Raw genomic sequence first — 9,225 nt, 5'->3', positions numbered from 1 at the left:
TTTCCACAATAATTACATGGCTGCAACCCAGAAGAATCAACAGATCTAGAAGACTGAACAGCTAAAGAACCGGATGCTACAGGCCTGGCACTCGCACTAACTCTCTGAAAAGATTCACCCATGCCTCTCTTGCTAGGATATGCAGAAGAATCAACAGAACCAGAAGGCCTCCTAAATCGGTTTGAGCTCGATCACTATCTCTCTTGTGCTCCATACCCAGTCATTCTATTTCCTCAGCAGTCTTGGCTATCTCAACCAATGCATCAAAATTCCTCTCTCGGTGGGTAGCGAATCGAATCCTGATCTCATACTTGAGTCCATTCTCGAACCTCAAGCATCGATCTATCTACGTGTCGACAAGTCCATGAGCATAACGACTCAATCTAATGAACTCAACCTCGTAGTCCATAACAGACATATTACCCTGCTCCAGATTCTGAAACTCCTGACGTCGCTCCTGCAAGTATCTCTCTCCGATGTAGCGACTCCGGAAACGAGTCTTAAAAAGATCCCATGTTAACTGGTTTCTCGGAATACTACCAGAAATTGATTGCCACCATCTAAAGGTCTCTTTCTTCAACATAGTTAGGGCCCCCTTCAACTTCTTCTCAGGTCCGAGGTCAATCTCATCCATAATCCTCTCTGTGTCCTCCAGCCAATACTCAGCGTCTGTCGGGGGTCCACTCGTAATACCCTCGAATGGAACTACACCAGCAGCGACCAAAGAATTTGAAATATCAACCGCAATCATATTACTAGGGGCTCTGGCAGCTCTCTGAAACATGCGGAATATAGCTCTATTAATGACGTCTTCATTCACGTCAGCATCCTCATCTCCAGTGATGGGAGGGTCTCTCACAGGAGTAAATTGATCATCATGAGAAAGGGTCGAATCTACTTGCGGAACAGGAGGATCACGTGGAGACATTGGATCGTCAATCGTAACAGAAGGTCAAGCAACTCGCCCTCGTCCATGTCCACGTCTTGTCCTACGACCTCTAGCAGTACTCATCGTTGGATCTATAAGACTCTACAGAAAGAATTTGAAACATATGTCAGATTATCATCAGAGATCTCGAGAAAATTTTAAATCATAAAATAAGGTGACATTTTTTTTATTTCTTAAAAATCCAAAAATTAGGACCCATATACAGTCCGAGTATTTAAAACCAAAAGCTCTGATACCACCAAATGTAACCCCCAGACCCGGTCTGTAATTTAGACCCAAACCTAAGTGGTCACATATCCCATTCAGAGATTTTTTTAAAACATCTTATAATACATTAAATATAATACATAACAAAATGTTAATAATACAAATATATCCAAAACGATAGCAAATACATGTCACCAAACATAACTGAAAACATATAGAGATATAAGTTCGTACAAAATAAGTAGTTGATCTCTCCTGATGCCAAATCTGATAGTTTACGGTCTGCTGTTATCTGAAAAGGGGTAAAACTACAAAATGAGCTAAAAAGCCCAGTGTGTTCCATACAGTGTATATAAAAACATACTGATAAAAATATTCCAGTAAAATTAGTTTATGCAATTATGTCGTTAAAAAATATGAACACTACCCCCAGCCCATCACAACAGAATGTGTAGGTTCCCCAGAACCATACACCCAGCCCACACAACAAATAATGCCCTGAGCACAAAGCCGAGGAACCTGTGGATATACTTCCTTCAACAATACCCCCCAATGATAGAGATGTTCATGAATGTATTTGAATGAAAACCATTATTAATTCTTTAAAACATAAAAGTGTTCATGTTTGGAAATCATATACAGAAATACAGAAATCAAAAGACAAATCAGTAGTATACGGAAATTCAAATATCAGATAATCAGTATTCAGAGAATCGGTATAAAATACCGTAACCAGAAATCATATCAGAAATATGCGGTAAATCATATATCAGATACACAATATTCAGATATATATTTTAAAACAGTAATAATGTAACACTGTCGGGAAACACACCTGTAACAGTCTGAGAAATCAGATAGGGAAGCCTATTACTGGGTTTGTCGATCACGCTCTGTTGCAGCGCTAAATCCTATGAATTAGAAAAAAAACTATATTGGAATCCTAGTATAAATAATATTAATCTTTATTTAATAATATACGGAACCTACGGGTATTTCTTGCAGTACGCGGTTCAGACTGATCTGACGAACGAACAACTCCAGACCTAATTGATCCTCGCTCAGGTGAAACACGAGTACCTTTATAAAATATTTTATTAAATCATTTCCTTAACCAAATCTCAAATAAATAATTAAAATATTAAAATACTAAGCCTTTTGGGTTCACATGCTCGATTCAGGGATTTTGGGTCAAAATTTGGTAAAACGGACTTTGGAATCAGATTCAGAACGTCGAAAAACATAAAGTATGACCTTCCGAAATTCTGAATTCTTGGTCAAAATCAAAGTCAACGGGTTTGACTGACTATTTGGAGACTTTCAGATTCGAATTTGGTGAAACGGACCCTAAAAACGAATTCGGGACGTCGAAAAATATCATGATAGGTATTCTCGGAAAAGATTAACGGTCGTTTAATAGCCGGTCAAAGCCGGTCAAAGTTCTGGTCAAAGGAGGTCAACAAATTGTCAACCATTTTACAGAAATAACACCCTTTTTAAATTAATTACTAAAATATAACCTATTTCGAATTAATTACTAAAATAACACCGGTCAACGGTCGGGTCGGGTCAACGGTCGGGTCGGGTCGGAACAGGTCAAAACCTTTAAAAACCGATTAAACCGGTTATTTTTGCCTTCCCCACGCGCAGTGACGACGCGTGGGGGCACGTGCGGCGTCCATAAGTGTCGAAAAATTTACAGAAAAATTTCTAAAAATTATTTTGAACGATTTCGAGATACTTACAAAGCTCGGTTCAAATTTTTGAACGGCGAAGAGCTCGATTTCAACAAATCGAAAACTTTGACCGATTCACCTCCCCATGCGCCGCCGTCGACGGAGACCAAGGATGACACCGGCGGACTCGGAACGGCACAAGGAACACGATGGTACGGGAGGTGTCGTAAACGAAGCAACGATCGGCGATGAATTTAAGATTTTCTCGGCGATTGAGCTTAAAAAAACGTCGAGACTTTGACTTAAAATTCACGGCGTTTGGCAGCGTTTCACTTCAATTAATTTAAGGGGTTTGTTCCTCGCTCGATGATGAACACGATGGTGGTTTCAAAACGACGATCGAAATTCGAACGACACCGAAATCGGGTTTGGAAGGAGAGGTTGGTGGGGAGGAATTTTAGCAAATTATGCTTATGAATTCTCCCCGCAAATCTGATTCAAAACATTTAATAGAGTGTCTGTCGATACTTTTTTGGTTAAATTTAGGGTTTAGTCCCTGAATTTCCTTAAACTCTACAACAACCTATAAATTTTAAAAACTTTCAATTTAGTCCCCAATTTTTCATCAATTACACAATTAAATCCTCAAATTTCAATTAATTTTTTTTTTTAAATTTTCAGGTTGTTACAATAAAAGTAAATTGAAGTAACAGATGTCAGTTAAAAAATCTAAGACTCAAACTAAAAGGAACAATTCATTCATGTATCAAAATGCCAATGAGATATACTTTTAAGATTGAAATATCATTTAATGAAATTAATGATTAAATTTTTTGTTTAAAAGTATTATAATAAATATCAATATGTGTAGAGACCAAATTAGACGGTAAATAGGGGAGATTTTTTGTTTCTCTAATTTTTTTTATCTAATTCTCTACTAATTTAAATTCAAATTAAAATTAAAATTAAAATTAAATATTTTTTAAATTTAAAATATTATAAAAAATATTATTTTAAATTTATATAAATAATTTATCTTTCTTAATATTTAGTTTAATTTCATCCTTACATGTATGTATAATCAAAAACTATATATATCAATCTATCTTTCATTACAATTTTTAGGATAAATTGCATGTTTACTATTTATATTATTAATTTTGTTTTATTTTGGTACCTAAATTTTATTTTTTAAATCATACTTAATGTTTAGTTTATATTTTAATTTGGTATCCCATTGTTAAAAACTTGAGGGTGACGTTGATGTGTCACAATATAAGATAATACCACGTCATTATTGAAAAAAATAAAAAAAATATTATATTGACAATTTTATTAAATTTTTATGATGTATTAAATTAAAACATAAACTAAATATCAGGCATGATTTTGAAAAGAAATAAAATTTAGGTATCAAAATAAAATAAAAATTTAAATTTAAATACTAAACGTAGAATTTACCTTTTTATTAACATTCCACTTTAAATGTCGTTTTCGAGAATAAAACACGTGGGTGGCACCCAAAAATTAAATGAAAGAAACAATATGCGTGTAGGAAAGGAGTTCCTGTGACAGTGGTGTTGAGAGATAAATAGGGCACGTAAGAGGTGCCTGATTAGAGGAAACACGTGTAGGATTATGAAAGACAGAGATGAGATGAATGTTAGATATGAGTTTAGTCCGTGGAAAGGTGTCACCCTACAACTCGGGTTTTTATGAGCTACTGTACAAATATTTAGGGCCGTATTCCAGCGGCGACACATTCATCAATACTTCAATTTCAATTTTGTTACTTCTTCTGTTTGAACTCCTAGTTTTGGGGTGTGTTTGTTTAGGACGTTCATTACTCATCCAACTCAATTATATATAATCAATTATTAAAATTAATTTATATAAATAATTTTGGTTTATGATCATCTCTCGTAACTCGTGGAGGAAATTATAATTATCTGCCATTAAATAAAGAAGGAATTCACAAGCATTATCTCTTGAAATCATAGAGAAATTTCATAATAATCTCCCATCACCAACGGAGGAATTCACAACAAGATTTACAATGATAGTATTTCGATTATGAATGTGAGATCTATCTAACTGATTTACACGTATGATATACCTAACTAAATAGACAGTCTGAAGATTTCAACCTTGTGATAAGAGATTAACCTAACCTCTAATGAATACTCTATACTGATATATTATTTTATATACATTACAATATACTATGTTCATATTAATCACACAATACTCGTATTAATGACACGTGTTATGTTATTATCTACGAAGCTTTCTATGAGGCTAACTGAGGACCTGTCAATTTATATTTGAAGTTGCAGGTGTTTTGTCCTAAATGCTCTTGATGGGATGCTATGTTGCATGAGTTGCTTTTACATGTCTACGAGTTAGTACATTATTCAAATTATATTCTTTACTTGTATTTTCCCTTTGATGTACTTGAATGTCGGGGTCGTGTTTTTTCTCCTACAGCTTCACATCTTTCATCGATGCTTTATGTTCATCTCACGCCGTCCTAAAATAGACATGTAATCATATTCTTCTTTTTGAGTTAGAGTACTTTGTCAGATTTTGGAGTTGATTATGGATAGTTTTAATGTAGGGCAGTTTAATATAAAATTAAAGAAATGTATTATTCAAAATATTAATATTTTTTAATATTGTTGATAGAATGTTAATTAAAATATTATTTTTTTATTAGAAATGTTAATTTCATTATTTAAAATGAATATTTTTGATATTGAAATTTTCGGCAAAAATATAACATTTTAGATAGTTCCTGAAATTAACATTTTTGATAGGAAAAACATAACATTGTAGGTAGCGTTCTATCAAAAATATTAAAAAATATTAACATTTTTGGTATCATATTTTCTTAGCCTTATATTATGTTGTCTTTACCTAAACATCCCCGTTGAGGGTGTTATTTTAGATAATGCTCGAAATTAATATTTTCGATAGAAAAAATAATATTTTAGATAGTATTCTATTATAAATATTAACAAAATATTAATATTTTTGATGACATATTTTTTAGCCTTATATTAGGTTTCCTTTCTTTATACATCCATGTTGATTAGAACTTGTGATGGAGTTGTATATTTGGCCTTTTTGTTATTTAATTGATTTTTTTCCTTTTGTTGCAGGATAAAAATTTAAATTTATTGCATTAATATTGATGTACAAAAGGTGAAGTGATTTATAGTGGTTTAAACTGAGAAAGGATGTGGTTAAATTTATCTTCTGATTTAGATAAAAAGAAAACCTCCGATTGACTATCTTGTTGAAGTATTAGATATGATCTTTTCTCACTCTTTGTCCTCGATGAGTGTTTTATTATATACCTTGAGTATTTGATGTTCGCATTATTATCAATGATTAAGTTGGATATAGAACTATGTAGGTTGAACTTAATTATTACCAACCTAATCTATTTAGATCGTGACTCAATACGTAGATCTATTAAATCGTATAAACTATTTATTGTTGGACTTGGTGAATAATTTTATAGTAAAACTTTTTTAATGCGACGGAATATGATAGAAAGTATAATGTTATGATCTTAACAATATATCTTAATTTTAATATAAAATATATCAAATTTAAATTTATATATTATTTAAATTAAAAAAATTATTAATCAAATACTTAATACAGTAACAAATATTTTGATGGATATTAGATGTTAAGTTTAAGTTTAACCCATTATCTTTCATTCTTTATTAAAAAAATATTTTTTTATATTTTCAAAATGAAAAAAAAAACTATTTACAAAAGCTATTGTTTTACTATTGGAAAATGGGAGTCTAACTCTTAATTTAGTTTTCTTTTTATCAAAGGATCTAGTCAAAATTTGATATACAAAGTTTCAATTCACAAATTTGTTAATATAATTTGTGAGTGTGAGTTTATTATATAGAACATATATTTATGTGTATGCATAACAAATTTATTAGAGAATAATCACGTTTAATCGATTGATTAAATTAATTATTTCTAATCTTTTTTATTTTCTTAAATCATATATTTTAAACTCATTAAAAATACTTTAATTTCTTTCCTCTAACAAAAATAAAAAATTTATTAGAGAAATAGAAAATAAATTATGTATAAAATATTTTTGCTGTCTGCCAGCCGTCTCTTCATTTTAAAGGCCTCCCTCTGGAATGAACGAGCGATCTTTTTCTTTCCACTTTTGCGTAATTGAAAACATTATACTTTTACACATGTTTAAGAGCTTCACTTGTCACCGGTATTTTTCATGATAATAGTCGCCAATCGGGTGACTTTAGTGGTTGACGGCGGAGATCTGTTGCGGAGTGATGAGCGAAGGTGAAGGATCAACACCTTGAGGGGGCCGAGTTCACTTGCAACCAGAAGACGTTGGATGGATATCAGACGGCTCAAATTCATGGATGTGACTCCATCGGAAACTGAGAACGGGCGTAAACGGCAAAAGCTTCAGGTTTACGCTGCCTCATTTTCTCTAGACCGTGAAAACGCAGAGGATGAGTCCGTCTCAGATGAAGGGAAAAAACAAATGGTAAAACTTAAGAAGATCAGATCGAAAACGAAAGGAACCATAGTGAAAAATAACTCGATCCCCTCGCTGTTATTACCTGTGATCGTTTCAGAGATAAATCCGAAATTCGGCGTTGCTTCGGTTTGTGGAAGGAGAAGAGACATGGAAGACGCCGTCGCTATTCGTCCGTCGTTTCACCGCCAAGGCCAGGAGTCTTCCGCCGTTGGCTTCCACTATTTCGGCGTCTACGATGGCCACGGTTGCTCTCACGTACGAGTCCTAAAATTTTGAAAACAACTATCACTTAATGCTCTTCTGCTTTTTTCTAAGTTTTTTGGCGGTTTTGTTTGTTGCTGTTTGCTAGGTGGCGACGAGGTGCGGAGAGCGGTTACATGAGCTGGTGAAAGAAGAGTTAGAGTGTGAAGAGGAATGGAAAGGTGCGTTGGCGCGTAGCTTCACGCGCATGGATAAGGAAGTAAACAAGTGGAACGAGAGCGTGGTCGGAGCTAAATGCAGATGTGAGTTACAGTCGCCAGAGTCCGATGCCGTCGGTTCTACCGCTGTTGTAGCCATCGTAACGTTTGATAAAATCGTTGTTGCAAACTGTGGCGACTCTAGAGCCGTTTTGTGTCGTAAAGGCAAGCCTGTTCCGTTATCTTCTGATCACAAGGTTAACACTTCATAGCTAGCTCTCTTTTGTTTGATAAAAAAAACTACGATTGCTTATGGGCTGTTTGGCTTCTGAGAAAATCTTCGTTTTATTTTTCCATGATATCTATTAATCACGTGATTTAAGTCAGATTATGAAACGATAGTTTTATTACCACATTTTCACTGTTTATCATGAACCAATGTAAGAAACAAGTCCCGATTTTCTTCCAAAGCCACATTTCCTTTTTTTTTCAAGCTACTTTTCTTTTCTTGCTTTGCGTCTATAATTTCCAGGGAGCCAAACAGCTTGATCGTAGTTTAAGCGGTTACGTATATTGTCTTCATGCATATCATTCGGAACTGATGAGATAACCAAATCTGACTTAGTATAGTAACGAAGTTTTGGGATCAAAATTTTGAAATATCTCAATATATCTTTGACTTTACATTTGTTTCTTGTGAAACATGTTACAGCCGGATCGTCCGGATGAGCTAGACCGGATTCAAGAAGCCGGCGGTCGAGTTATATACTGGGACGGTCCTCGAGTCTCGGGAGTCCTCGCAACGTCCAGATCCATAGGTAAAACTTCAAAACACTGAAAATTAATCAATTTTAGACTCCTTTAACAGCCGGAGCACGGTAGCATCTTTGTCCTTATCCTACACCGTTTACTTGAAAAAAACAATTTCAACGCAACAGGTGATAACTACTTGAAGCCTTACGTGAGTTGTGAACCGGAGGTTACAGTGACTGATCGGACGGCGGAGGACGAATGCTTGATTATTGCGAGTGACGGATTATGGGATGTGGTGTCGAACGACACTGCGTGTAAGGTGGCGCGTATGTGTTTGAGGGGAAAGGCTGATGTGCACGCGCCGCCGTTGGTTCTAGGGATGGAAGAGGTCGTTGGGTCCACAATGGGAGGGGAAGGGGCAGAGATCTCGGACAAGGCATGCAGTGACGCGTCCATATTGCTGACAAAACTGGCATTAGGCAGGCATAGTACGGACAACGTAAGCGTAGTCGTGGTGGATCTAAGGATAGGCACGTAGGTACTTAAAGTTTGAAAATAAATTTTTGGGTCAAATATGCCATCTGTTCTGTACTTTAGTGAAAATTAGAGATTTAGTCCTTGTATTTAAAAATCAAATATTAAATCATCTCACTTTTTAGATATAAATTTAAAAATCATACTTGAATCATT

The 9,225-nt window shown here is 34.5% G+C and overlaps 1 pseudogene; it reads left to right on the top strand.

The window, feature by feature from the left end:
* Positions 1-782: 782 nt before the first annotated feature.
* On the top strand, positions 783-9,223 carry LOC120142123 (annotated as a pseudogene).
* The last annotated feature ends 2 nt before the right edge of the window (positions 9,224-9,225 follow it).

This window comes from Hibiscus syriacus, unplaced genomic scaffold (genome assembly GCF_006381635.1).
Source record: "Hibiscus syriacus cultivar Baekdansim isolate YM2019G1 unplaced genomic scaffold, ASM638163v2 tig00110819_pilon, whole genome shotgun sequence".
In the NCBI taxonomy this organism is placed as follows: Eukaryota; Viridiplantae; Streptophyta; class Magnoliopsida; order Malvales; family Malvaceae; genus Hibiscus; species Hibiscus syriacus.
The sequence above is the reverse complement of the archived record's forward strand: the minus strand, read 5'-3'. Positions and strand labels throughout refer to the sequence as shown.